The following is a 13,446-nucleotide window of genomic DNA, read 5'->3' on the forward strand; positions in this document are numbered from 1 at the left end:
AAATATTGTGTGTCTATTCTTTTTTTATGCATCTCTTTACAGTTTTATGATTGCACGCACTTGTTATGAATGTTGAATGATTAATGAGAGTATTGGGCCCACATAATTAAGTAAGATATATAATAATAGCACAGTAAGGATAAAGGATCTAGACAACACCTCTTCGCGCTCTTTACAGAGCTACACGGAAGAAGTCACACAAGTTGCAAAGGACAGACCGCTGCGTGGAGCAGCACAAGCGTGCAGGTTCGGTTCGTGAACTTCCTAGACTTCATCAAGACATCCCTAGGGTGCGGAAACCTGGTTCCATCACCCTACCATACTACCTCAAGTGAGACCTCAGTCCGCGCACCGCGGACTGTTACCGAAAGGGCCGGTAGTTTCGTGATTTGTTTGGCTAAATCACTTCTAAACCTGGGTCAGGCCCCAACAAGCCAACAGTAAGTTGAGAGACAATGATGATGGTGTCTATAAATCATTGGTCTCACCAAGAATTGTGCTTTGAATTTATGGAGAGATAGAGTTGTTAGTCAAGGCCTTATTATGTGACAATGTTGGTTTATATGATGCTAAATAGATGGGTTACTAATCTAAATCTTCTTATGAGATCTCTTCATATTGAGAATGTCTATGTACCATTTATGAATACCTCCCTAGTTAAGAGGGAGTGTTGAAAAATGTGTAACTAGGTTCGGTCTTCATAAACATGAAATGTACTTTTGATTATTGTAAATTTAAAAATGAAATTATTTTTATTTATTTTTTTTTAGCATGGGTTTCATGCTCAAGGTCTTTTATTTTATAGACCAAGCACCCATTGAGTGCTTCTAGGGTTTGTCCTAGGTTAATAAGTCAAAAGAGTCATTGTCATAAGTTGAAGACCCCATCGGGCACATTGTAACTAGTAAAGAAAAAAAAAATTGTCCTTAAAAGTGTTAAAATACCCTTCAATACCAAGTCAGCCTAGCAGCTAGCAAGTCGACCTAATTTGAGGAGCTATGTCCACCTTAAGAAGCCTACATGAAAGAGAAAACTTGGCCTCCTTGAAGCACATTCATCACTCACTCATTAAAGCAAAGGAGGAGTAAGAAGAAGGCAACGAAGAAGGAAGAGGATGAAGAAGGCTTGTTTTTGGGCTATTTCTCTCTCACACATGCGAAGGAAGGCTAGGGTTTCTGTAGTAGATCTAGGGTTTTCTTCTACATGTTCGATCTTGAAGAAAGGAAGGAAAGAAGGTTAGACAAAGGTCACAAAATTCCGTCCTCAATCTCCAGAAGGAAGAGAAAGCTAAGAAAAGGTCTAAGGAAGCCTTAGGAGGCTAAAAGAATCTCACATGTGGTAGCAACAACTGCAGGAGGGCCGAAAATTTCAGGTCTGCAATGGAAGCCGAAATTCTGCGGTTGGATGTCGAAGTTGTTCTACTGGAAGAGATTTGACTGGATTTGACTTAAATAAGGAAAGAACATAATCCTTTACGGTTGGACTTGGTCTTGGTATAAAGGTCTTGGAATTCGTCAATTGAAGAATCTATAAGGAAGAGAAGAGATTTCCAGTTTTCCTCTCAAGTGGAGAGGTTTTGGCCCTTGATTGCAGCCTATATTCTGTGTTCTTTTTCTTCTTGCTTTTGGTAGTTGTCTGATGATATACAAACATAATAATAAGTAAGAAAAAGTAAAAAGACATCACAAGCAGTTATCAAGAAAATAGAAATCACTCTAATCATTGCCCTATATATTTATCAACAAAAAGCAACATCCTTGTTAATATCAATTGTTCGTTGTGCTGGAATATAATTTTTTTAGGCCATTTATGTCTCACTGTATCTTAGTCCTCTTTTCCTTGGGAACATGAATGTAGAAATGACAACCAAAGATTCTCAAATTTCCAAGTTTTGACTTCTCACCTGTGAAGATGTTGGGTCCCTATAATACTAGTGATTACCCCATTACTATTGTAGTTATACCCCCTATTTATATTGTTGTGCCCCTATTACCCCCATATTGTTATTTCTATGCCCCATAGAATCCCTCTATTTTTATTTTTGTGGTTTTATATTATTATTGTTAGGTCGGCTGGATTATATTGTGACTCCTTAGACTCCTATATATAGAAAGGAGGTTTTGTCATTTGTACCATCCAAGAATTGTTCATTTATGTAATGTAAAGGAGGTTGCCCCCTCAAAGAGGCTGAATTCTAAGGCGTGGATTTATCTTTTCTATCTTTTCTTGAGCGGGTTTCATAACATTTGGTATCAGAGCTTTGGATTATAGGGTTTCGCTGCTCCAAACAGGTCATCATGGCCTTTTCACTATAACTTTTTTTCTGTGACGTTTCAGAAGCCGCAAAAAAAACCCATTTGAGAAGAATTGGCGCTGAACCTTGGGTCCGAATTTCAGAGCTTTTTGCGTGATATTTTCGGAGATATGATCTGAGGAAGTTGGCCTTTTTGCAGACTCCTGAATTACATTCAAAACAGGTGACCTGGGGAAAATCGTCATAACTCTCTCTCTGAGGATCGGATTGAAATTTCGTAAAAAGGTACAGAAAGAGGACGGACTGTAGTTTCTTGTGTGTGTGTTTCAGATTCAAAGGTTGAAACAGTGACTCGTGGCACGTCGTACAAGTTCGCTCTACTGAACCAGTCTAAAAGCAAGTCACTGTGGGAGATTTCACATAACTCTTCCTTGGAGAATCCAATTTGGCTCAGACTTGTGGCATTGGAAAGAGGACGCAGAAGGCTACTGTAGGTAGCAATTTCAGAATTGGATGATCCAAAATTACAGAGATACATCAGATTCAATATCAGGCTTCTATAAAGTGAAAAAAGGTGTGTAGTTTTTTTTTAATTTTTGTGTAAGCTTGGTTTAACGGAATTCAAAGGGCATAGTAAAACATTATTATCGGTAACTGATGCCCCGAGGAAAGAAAATGCAAACACCTAGTAAGGAACCTGAAAGCTCTAGCATGACTCATGAAGAAGAGGAAGAAATGCTACATGATATATCAAAATTACAAGAACAAGTGCAACAAATGTCACGCTCACAAAAGCTAACAGAAGCTAAGATAAGTGGCGTGGAATCTAAGGTAAATGGCGTGGAATCTAAGATAAAGGGAATGGAAGCTAAGATGGATGGCATGGAAGCTAAGGTGAATGGCATGGACGCTAAAATTGATGGCATGGATGATAAGATGGATGAATTGAAGAAGTTGCTACAAGAAAGGGTCACTAATGGTGAAAAGGTAATAAAGGAAACTCATGATGAGAATAAAAGAAATGTTAATCATGATTCCATAGACTCTAATGTTGGATCGAAGACTCACCATGTTCCAAAAATCGATATGAGGAAGTTTGATGGCAAGGATCCCGCCACATGGATATTACAGATGGAGCAATTCTTCGATCTCAATAATGTGCAAAACACACAAAAGGTACGTATGGCAACTTTATATTTGGAACCAAATCAGTTTGTATGGTATCAATGGCTTTGTTCTCGTAAACAATTTATCACTTGGGCAATTTTTACGGAAGAATTGATAGCACATTATGAGGATACAAAAAGCAACACTTTTTTTAGCCAATTGATAAGTCTCAAACAAAAGGGTTCAATAATGGAGCACATTGAGGAGTTCCAAAAATTGAACATAAGGGTAAAAGATATTCCAGAGGAGCATAGGATTGATGTGTTCATAGGGTCTTTAAAGGATAATATCCAACATGATGTGCGCCTTTGGGAACCTGATTCATTAGAGAAGGCATTCAGGTTAGCAAGAAAAATGGAAAGCAAAATTATGGCAACTAGGAAGCATACCGTTCACAACTATAAAGACGGAAGTGTTGTTGCCCATAGTCTTCCACAACCTACAAGGTTGACACCACAACAATTGGAAGAAAAAAGAGCAAAAGGGCTTTGTTACAATTGTGATAGCAAATACACAAAAGGTCATAAGTGTGCTGAGAAGAAATTATTCTACATAGATTGTGAAGAGGAAGAAGAAAAGGAGCAAGAAAGGTCAAAAGAAGAGGATATATTCCAGGAACAAAGCCTAGATGAAGAACAAATAAATCCGACCATATCTTGTAATGCATTGGCGGGAATTACCACTCCTCAAACCATCAAGATAGAAGGACAAATCAAGAAGAAAAAGGTAATAGTGTTGATTGATTCAGGAAGCACCCACAATTTTATTCATTGTAGGGTAGCAAAAGAATTGAATTGCTTCCTATATCCAGCACCAGAGTGTCAAGTGATGATTGCAAATGGAGGAACAATAAATTGTTCTGGAAAGTGCCATAATATCAAGCTATCCATGGGAGAATATGTATTGACTAGCCCAATGCTTTCCATTCCAATGGGAGGTGCTGATGTTGTACTAGGAGTCCAATGGCTACAATCCTTGGGTACAATAGCTTTTAATTTTCAAGAACTTTTCATGAAATTTTCTGTGGAAGGAAAGGAAGTTGAATTAAGGGGTATTGCAGGGAAACCAGGAAAGATAATCAGCTCTAATGGCATGACAAAGCTTCTAAAAAAGGAGCAAAGAGGTGTAATTGCACAATTATGTTCGCTAGATGTTTCCACATTGGAATCATCTATTTCTCCAGATCTCCAAAAAGTCCTGGACAATCATTCCAAGGTATTTGAGACTCCCAAAGGTCTCCCACCTATGCGTGATCATGATCATGCTATTCATCTGATTCCAGGAAGTGTTCCTCCAAACATCAGGCCGTACAGATATCCATATGTCCAAAAAAGTGAAATTGAACGTATGGTTGCAGAAATGCTAGAGGCTGGTATAATTCAACCGAGTCAAAGTTCTTTCTCAGCTCCAGTAGTATTGGTGCACAAGAAGGATGGATCATGGCGCATGTGTCCAGATTATAGGGAGCTCAACAAGCTCACTATTAAAGATAAGTTCCCCATTCCTGTTATTGATGAATTACTGGATGAATTGCATGGATCAATTTACTTCACCAAGTTGGATCTTCGTTCGGGATATCATCAAATCAGAATGAAGATTGAAGACATTCCGAAAACAGCATTTAGAACTCATGAGGGTCATTATGAATTTTTGGTCATGCCTTTTGGCCTTACCAATGCACCTTCAACATTTCAAGGTTTGATGAATTCAATTTTCAAACCATTCCTTAGAAAATTTGTGTTAGTATTTTTTGATGATATACTAATCTACAGCAAGTCTTGGAAGGATCATGTTGAACATGTTGACAGGGTGCTACAACTATTGGAGGAGAAACAATTATATGCAAAAAGATCCAAATGTTTCTTTGGAGTCCAGGAGGTGGAATATTTGGGTCATATTGTATCTCATGAAGGAGTTAAGGTAGACCCTAGCAAAATTAAAGCCATTAAGGAATGGAAAATCCCCACATCCATAAAGCATCTGCGAGGATTTCTTGGGTTGACAGGGTATTATCGCAAGTTTGTTAAGAATTATGGGAGAATAGCAGCACCTCTAACAACATTATTGAAGAAAGATTCATTTTCATGGACTTCAGAAGCAACAAAGGCCTTTGAACATCTTAAAGAGGCAATGTGCCAAGCACCGGTCTTAGCTACACCGGACTTCACAAAAACCTTTATTGTGGAATGTGATGCTTCAGGAAATGGAATTGGTGCTGTTCTAATGCAAGATGAAAGACCCATTGCTTTTGAAAGTCGTCCAATCAAGGGAAAGTTTTTAAACAAAGCTATTTATGAGAAGGAAATGTTGGCAATACTCCATGCACTTAAGAAATGGCGACCCTACCTAATGGGAAGACACTTCAAGGTAAAAACGGATCATGATAGCCTTAAATACTTTTTAGAACAAAGATTATCCTCTGAAGAGCAACAAAAGTGGGTCACAAAGATGTTGGGTTATGACTTTGAAATCATCTACAAAAAAGGGAAGCAAAATGTGGTGGCAGATGCACTCTCAAGAAAGGATGAGGATGTGGAAGCATTGTTGTGTGCCATTTCTATTATCCAACCAGATTGGATAAACGAAGCAAGGGAGGAATGGAAGAATGACGAAGAAGTGTGGGCACTTATTCAAAAGTACAACAAGATTCCAGTACTTCTGATACATTTAGCTGGAAAAATGATTCGTTATGGTACAAAGATCGCTTATACCTCTGTAAGAATTCCCAGCTAAAACAAAAGATTCTTATGGAATTGCACACTTCTCCCTTAGGAGGGCACTCAGGATTTTTAAAAACTTACCACAGGGTTAAGAAGGAATTTTTTTGGGATGGCCTTAAATCAGATATTCAAAAGTTTGTGGCGGAATGTTTGGTTTGCCAGCAAAATAAAGTTGAAACAATTAAGACACCAGGTCTATTACAACCTTTATCCATTCCAAGCCAACGTTGGGAGGAGGTTTCAATGGATTTTATCACAGGTTTACCCAAGTCTGAGGGAAAGAGTGTCATCATGGTGGTAGTTGACAGACTTACCAAGTATGCACACTTTTGTGCATTATCACATCCATTTAAAGCCAGTACAGTTTCTACTGCATTTATGGAAACAGTTCAAAAGCTACATGGAAACCCAAAGATTATTGTAAGTGACAGAGATCCCATTTTCACTGGAAATTTTTGGACAGAATTATTTTCTTGTCTTGGTACTCAGTTAGCTCATAGCTCATCTTATCATCCTCAATCTGATGGGCAAACTGAGATAGTAAACAAATGTTTGGAAGGATATCTTCGTTGCTTTGTATCTGATAAACAGACACAATGGGTCAAATGGTTGCCTCTAGCTGAATGGTGGTATAACACTTCCTTCCATACAGCAACAAAAATGACCCCATTTATGGCACTTTATGGGTATCAACCACCATCCATCACATCATATTTAAGAGAAAATTCTAAGGTTCAGGCAGTGGAACATCACATCGAACATCAACAACAAGTCCTCCAACTCTTAAAGGATAACCTCGTGTTGGCACAAAATAGAATGAAACAACAGGCAGATCAACATCGCAGTGAAAGAAGTTTTGATGTAGGTGATTGGGTATTCCTACGGCTACAACCATATAAGCAAATGTCCCTAAAGCAAGCTAAGAAGGATAATAAATTATCACCAAAGTATTATGGTCCGTACAAGGTGTTGGAAAAGATTGGTACTATGGCATACAAATTGGAGCTTCCTGCAGCTTCTCGATTGCACCCAGTTTTCCATGTTTCATGTTTAAAGAAGGTTATAGGTGACAAGCTCCCAATTCAAACAATATTTCCAGAACTTGACGAGGAAGGAAAAATTATATTGGAACCGGAAGCAATCACAGAAACAAGAACTCGACAGCTACGAAATCGATCAATTTCAGAGTATCTTATCAAGTGGAAGAACTTATCCGCTGAAGATTCCACATGGGAGGATGAGAATTTTATGCAGAAGTATCCAGAACTGCTCAAGCGTTGAGGACAACACTTTTTTGAAGGAGAGGGGCATGTTGGGTCCCTATAATACTAGTGATTACCCCATTACTATTGTAGTTATACCCCCTATTTATATTGTTGTGCCCCTATTACCCCCACATTGTTATTTCTGTGCCCCATAGAATCCCTCTATTGTTATTTTTGTGGCTTTATATTATTATTGTTAGGTCGGCTGGATTATATTGTGACTCCTTAGACTCCTATATATAGAAAGGAGGTTTTGTCATTTGTATCATCCAAGAATTGTTCATTTATGTAATGTAAAGGAGGTTGCCCCCTCGAAGAGGCTGAATTCTAAGGCGTGGATTTATCTTTTCTATCTTTTCTTGAGCGGGTTTCATAACAGAAGACTTCTTCAAGAGTCTTGACCATGAATCATGGCTTTAGTGATTTCCATAATGATTCATTTATTTCTCTTAATTCCAACATCCTTTCAAAAAGCAATAAGTTCCTTGGAGGCGTATTCTCCACCATTATCGTAACCCAAAATTTTGATTCTTCTTCTTGTAAAATTGTTCACCTGAGCCTTGAATTCCTGAAACTTATCAAAGACTTCATCCTTGGTATTTAAGAAATAAATCCATATCTTTCTAGAGAACTCGTTAATTACATAGTATAGAAATCCACCCAAGGATTTCACAGACATGGGTCCACACACGTTAGAATGTACAAGGTCTAAAATTCCTTTGGAACTACTATCATTCTTAGGAAATAGTCCCTTGGTGTTCTTCCAAAGTGCACATCCTTCGCAAACTCCTTCATGTTCAACCTTGATTTATGGCATACTTGTAACAATTTCTTTCATTCTAGGCAAGGCTTTATAATGAATGTGTGCATATCTTCAGTGCCATAATTCACAAAGATTAGTATCAGTGTGTATCAAATGCTTGAATTGATCATCCTAGGATTCTATACAATCCTCCTTCACGCACACCAATTACTTTAGCATAATATATGCTCGAGCCTTTCTTCCATACTAGGACTTGACCATTAACAAAAGAAACTTTATACCCTTTATCTTACAAGCATGCAGTAGAGACCAAATTATTTTTCAAACCAGGTACATCTATATTATTTAAGAAAAAGTTATCTTGTCCTCACTTGGGAAGACAAAATGGAGGATTAGGTAAGCATTTGGCATCCGATACTCTTTAAGGATGAGGTAGGGAATCCAAGATAAGAGTAGTCGTGAACCGATATTCTTTGAAAACTAGTTATCGAAGATCAGAATAGTCCAAGGAAGGTCATACTCTGTGAACACCCAGGTGGGGTATGTACCTTCAGCGACAATGATGATGGTGTCTATAAATCATTAGTCTCACCAAGCATTGTGATTTGAATTTATGGAGAGATAGAGTTGTTAGTAAAGGCCTTTCTATGTGACAATGGTGGTTTATATGATGCTAAACAGATAGGTTACCAATCTGACTCTTCTTATGAGATCTCTTCATATTGAGAATGTCCATTTACCATTTATGAATACCTCCCTAGTTAAGAGGGAGTGTTGAAAAATGTGTAACTAGGTTCGGACTTCAAAAAAATGAAATGTACTTTTGATTCTTGTAAATTGTAAAATGAAATAAAATTATTATTATTATTATTGAGCATGTGTTTCATGCTCAAGGCCTTTTATTTTATAGGTCAAGCACCCATTGAGTGCTTCTAGGGTTTGTCCTAGGTTAAGAAGTCAAAAGAGTCATTGTCATAAGTTGAATACCCCATCGGGCACATTGTAACTAGTAAAGAAAACTATTTTTGTCCTTAAAAGTGTTAAAATACCCTTCAAGACCAAGTCGGCCTCGCAGCTAGTAAGTTGACCTAATTTGAGCTATGTCCACCTTGAGAAGCCTATATAAAGGAGAAAACTTAACCTCTTTGAAGCACATTCATCATTCACTCATTCAAGCGAAGGGGGAAGAAGAAGAAGATAGCAAAGAAGGAAGAGGATGAAGAAGACTTGTTTTTGGGATATTTCTCTCTCACACATGCGAAGGAAGGCTAGGGTTTCTGTAACAGATCTAGGGTTTTCTTCTACATGTTCAATCTTGAAGAAAGGAAGGAAAGAAGGTCAGAAGAAGCCATCCTCATTCTCCAAAAGGAAGAGAAAGCTAAGAAAAGTTCTAAGGAATCCTTGGGAGGCTAAAAGAATCTCATACATGTGGCAGCAACAACTACAGGAGGGCCGAAAATTTCAGGTCTGCAATGGAGACCGAAATTCTGCAGTTGGAAGTCGAAGTTGTGCTACTGGAAGAGATTTGACTGGGCTTGACTTAAACAAGGAAAGGACATCATACATTACAGTTGGACTTGGTCTTGGATGGTTTTGATCTTGGTATAAAGGTCTTGAAATTCGTCAATTGAAGAATCTATAAGGAAGAGAAGAGATTTTCATGTTTTCCACTCAAGTGGAGAGGTTTGGCGCTCGATTGCAGCCTATATTCTATGTTCTTTTTCTTCTTGTTTTTGGTATTTGTTTGATGATATACAAACATAATAATAAGTAAGAAAAAAGTAGAAAGACATCACAAGCAGTTAACAAGAAAATAGAAATCACTCTAATCATTGCCCTATATATTTCTCAACAAAAACTAACATCCCTACTAATATCAATTGTTCGCTATGCTGGAATATAATTTTTTTAGGCCTCATATGTCTCACTGCATCTTAATACTCTTTTCCTTGGGCACATGAATGTAGAAAGGACAACCAAAGATTCTCAAATTTCCAAGTTTTGACTTCTCACCTGTGAAGACTTCTTCAAAAGTCTTGACCATGAATCATGGCTTTTGTGGCTTCCATAATGGTTCTATTATTTCTTTCAACAATCCCATTATATTGAGGGTTGTAAAGGACAATCAAATCCCTCTTAATTTCAACATCCTTGCAAAAAGAAATAAGTTCCTTGGAGGCGTATTCTCCACCACTATCATAACCCAAAATTTTGATTCTTCTTGTAAAATTTTCCACCTGAGCCTTGAATTCCTCATACTTATCAAAGATTTCATCCTTGGTCTTTAAGAAATAAATCCATGTCTTTCTAGAGAAATCATCAATTACATGGTATAGAAATCCACCCAAGGATTTCACAGACATGGGTCCACACACATCAGAATGTACAAGGTCTAAAATTCCTTTGGAACTACTATCATTCTTAGGAAATGGTCCCTTGGTGTTCTTCCCAAGTGCACATCCTTTGCAAACTCCTTCATGTTCAACCTTGATTTATGGCATACTTGTAAAAAATTATTTCATTCTAGGCAAGGCTTTATAATGAACGTCTGCATGTCTTCAGTGCCATAATTCACAAAGATTAGCATCATTGTGTATTGATGGTTAAATTGATCGTCCTAGGATTCTATACAAGCCTCCTCCGTGCACACCAATTACTTTAGCGGAATCTATGCTCGATCCTTTCTTCCATACTAGGACTTGACCATTAACAAAAGCAACTTTATACCCTTTATCTTACAAGCATGAAGTAGAGACCAAATTCATTTTCAAACGAGGTGCATATAATATATCATTTAAGAAAAACTTATCTTGTCTTCACTTGGGAAGACAAAATGGAGGATTAGGTAAGCATTTGGCATCCGATACTCTTTAAGGATGAGGTAGGGAATCCAAGATAAGAACAGTCGTGGACCGATATTCTTTGAGGACTAGTTATCCAAGATAAGAATAGTCCAAGGAAGGTCATACTTTGTGAACACCCGGGTGGGGTATGTTCCTTGAGATACAATGATGATGGTGTCTATAAATCATTGGTCTCAACAAGCATTGTGTTCTGTGTTGAAAATGGCAACAAGAAATGCTAAAAATAGAAGTGCTAAAAATAACACTACTATAAATAGCAGTTTGGGTACCAGTGCTGGATTGAGCAACAAGGAATGAAAAATGGAAGTGCTAAAAATAACATACTATTTTTAGCAGTTCAGGATGGATTCCTAATTTTAGTCAATCCCTGGAGTAAAATAGGAAGTAAAATTCGAATTTGAACTTAACAGTTGTTTGAAAATAAATTAATTAATTCTCCATGAGTTAATTAGTTGTGAAAAATCAAACATGAAGTCTATGTGAGGACAAGAAACAGTTTCTCTATTAATTGAGGAATTTATCCATCAAATAAAGAGATAAGGATGAGTTCTAATTTGAGTTGTAATTAGTTGGCTCAGTTAACAGAGTCAAGTCCAGTTAGATTGATTTAAACAGTTTGTTTAAATTAATGTGAGTTCAGTTAGTTAATGCATGCTTGCATATAACTGTTGCACTTCAGATAACTGAAGATTCTCTCATGAATAACTCATGCATGTCAGTTCAGACAGATACCTAGTTGAGATCAGAGAGGGGATAATGTACTATCAATTGGATGAATATTTTTCCTATAAAGGAAGCTCATCCATGATGAGGATTTATCTCCTTCAGGACTGCATAGTTGGATCAGAGGTTAGTGAGTGTGTGAAGAGGCCAATTCACACAAGTGGCTACACTGGACCCCAATCAAAATTGCGCAAATAAATAGGAGGCTTGGAGGGTAGATCAGGAGGTTTGAGAGAGGCCTTTGACTGTCTATGAGCAGTAGAGGTATTGAAGATAGAGCAGGATAGCTTATATTGGCTATATTTCCACTTGTATGATAATACAGAGTTGGGGTTTTAGGCTGACGCTTTCCCTAGGTAAATTCTTCTGTGTTATGTGTGATTGATTTCTCCATATCAGTTATATGTGTTCTTATTGACGTTGCTCATGTTCGATTAAGCTTCCGCTAAATTGGTTGTAGAAGTAGATCAAGTATTTTTCTTTAGTTTATTGCATTATCAGGTGATCTATGGGTGGGAATTTCTACATTTTGAACTTATGGAGAGATAGAGTTGTTATTCAAGGCCTTGATATGTGACAATGGTGGTTTATATGATGCTAAACAAATGGGTTACCAATCTGACTCTTCTTATGAGATCTCTTCATATTGAGAATGTCCATGTACCATTTATGAATACCTCCCTAAGTGTTGAAAAATGTGTAACTAGGTTCGGCCTTCATAAATATGAAATGTACTTTTGATTCTTGTAAATTTTAAAATGAAATAAAATTATTATTATTATTTTTTAGCATGGATTTCATGCTCAAGGTCTTTTATTTTATAGGTCAAGCACCCATTGAGTGTTTCTAAGGTTTGTCCTAGGTTAAGAAGTCAAAAGATTCATTGTCATAAGTTGAATACCTCATCGGGCACATTGTAACTAGTAAAGAAAATTATTTTTGTCCTTAAAAGTGTTAAAATACCCTTCAAGACCAAGTTGGCATGGCAGCTAGCAAGTCGACCTAATTTGAGGAGCTATGTACACCTTGAGAAGCCTATATAGAGGAGAAAACTCGACCTCCTTGAAGCACATTCATGACTCACTCGTTCAAGTGAAGGAGGGAGAAGAAGAAGGCAACGAAGAAGGAAGAGGATGAAGAAGACTTGTTTTTGGGCTATTTCTCTCTCACACATGCGAAGAAAGGCTAGGGTTTCTGTAATAGACCTAGGGTTTTCTTCTACATGTTTGATCTTGAAGAAAGGGAGGAAGGAAGGTATGATGAAGGTCACAAGAAGCCATCTGCAAGCTCTAGAAGGAAGAGAAAGCTAAGAAAAGGTCTAAGGAAGCATTGAGAGGCTAAAAGAATCTCACACATCTGGTAGCAACAACTGCAGGAGGGCCGAAAATTTCAGGTCTGCAATGGAGGCCGAAATTCTACAGCTGGATGTCGAAGTTGTGCTACTGGAAGAGATTTGACTGGGTTGTACTTTAACAAGGAAATCACATCATCTGTTACAGTTGGAGTTGGTCTTGGAGGGTTTTGGTCTTGGTATAAAGGTCTTGGAATTCTTCAATTGAAGAATCTATAAGGAAGATAAGAGATTTCCAGTTTTTCCTCTCAAGTGGAGAGGTTTTGGCCCTCAATTACAACCTATATTCTGTGTTCTTTTTCTTCTTGTTTTTGGTAGTTGTTTGATGATATACAAACA

The sequence above is a fragment of the Pinus tabuliformis genome, chromosome 9 (genome assembly GCF_031772625.1).
Source record: "Pinus tabuliformis cultivar Carrire ecotype Pingquan chromosome 9, CPIR1, whole genome shotgun sequence".
Lineage (NCBI taxonomy): Eukaryota > Viridiplantae > Streptophyta > Pinopsida > Pinales > Pinaceae > Pinus > Pinus tabuliformis.